Below are 1,389 nucleotides of genomic sequence, written 5' to 3' on the forward strand. Positions count from 1 at the left end.
GTGCTGATGTACGCTTGCATTTACCGTGACAGCAGGAGCATTCAGACAGCTATCGCTCTAGCCAGACAGGCAGCTAGTCTCCCTCTCCCTCGCTCCCCCTGTCCCTCGCACTCTCTCCCTCTCTCTCACTCCCTCCCTCCCTCTCTCTCACTTGTTCCCTCTCTTTCCTTTCCTCTCTCTTTCTTTTTAGGCTTACTCTCTTATATTTGTCCTGGATTTGACTAACATAACTCTCATGCTCTTCTCTGTCTGTCTGTCTGTCTGTCTGTCTGTCTGTCTCTCTCTCTCTCTCTCTCTCTCTCTCTCTCTCTCTCTCTCTCTCTTTGTATTCCCTCACTCCTGTCCTCAGCCCCCTGTCGTGTGGATGGACAGCACAGAGGAGGCCAGGGTCTGTCTCACCTGCAAACCAAAATCTGCCGTGACAGTTCCTGGTGAGCGTCTGGACACGCGGCTAACACCTCGCCCCTGCGCGCTAGTTATCCTCACGGCCCCTGGGCCGCCATCGGCCCCACGCCGAGAGCTAACAAGGAGAACTCAGTAAGGTAGAGGAGGACAGACATTGTGCACTGCTCTAACATGACATTTTCATGGAAATGCTGCACTTTTGGAGTTCAGCAAAGGGGAGCTGTAAAGATAATTATCCTTGCTAAATTCATTATGCGTACTTCAAGAAACAGAACTGAACATTTAATCTTTGAGTGCCGTCTTGTAATGAAAAATGCTCCCTCCTCCAGCCCCTCCCGCTGGCTAGTCACGTAGCACGTGCTAATGTGCATCGAGGACCGGGTGATGGCCGCGGCGCTAGGCTACAGCACAAAACATTAAACGTCATGTCATTGTTGCTATGGTGATTTGACGGGTTAGGAAGGCACATTGATTAACTAACATCACAGCACAAATAGCCTATCAAACAGCCTGCAGTAGTATTTAAAAGGAAACTATCAGTCTTGGAGGAAAATGGATCTGCCAAGGACCCGACAAACTGACAGCACAGCTGCAGACAGACACCAGGTTGTTTGTCATCAGTTTTATTACAGGCGAACATCTACACTAAAGCACTTCCAAGTACGACCAGCAGGCAACGCTTTGTTTTCTATGCACATAGCTATGCACATACTGTTCACACCTAGGTAGCTTTTTGTTACCTGGATATGGTTAGCTTTAACCAATAACTAGCCCCCAAGAGAACTTTGTGATTCTGTTCAGCCACGTTTGGTTGTACAGGCTCTTGTCTTTGGGTCAGTAGCCTAGTGCTGCTGTCTGCTTTTCAGTTTTGTATTCTCGGTACATCTGTGGCAGTAGAGGTAACGCATATCAAATGATGATTAGGCTCGAAAAGGTACATCTGAATTAAATAAAAAACATGTGAAATGAACACTGGAGTAAATA

The sequence above is a fragment of the Brachyhypopomus gauderio genome, chromosome 7, assembly GCF_052324685.1.
Source record: "Brachyhypopomus gauderio isolate BG-103 chromosome 7, BGAUD_0.2, whole genome shotgun sequence".
In the NCBI taxonomy this organism is placed as follows: Eukaryota; Metazoa; Chordata; class Actinopteri; order Gymnotiformes; family Hypopomidae; genus Brachyhypopomus; species Brachyhypopomus gauderio.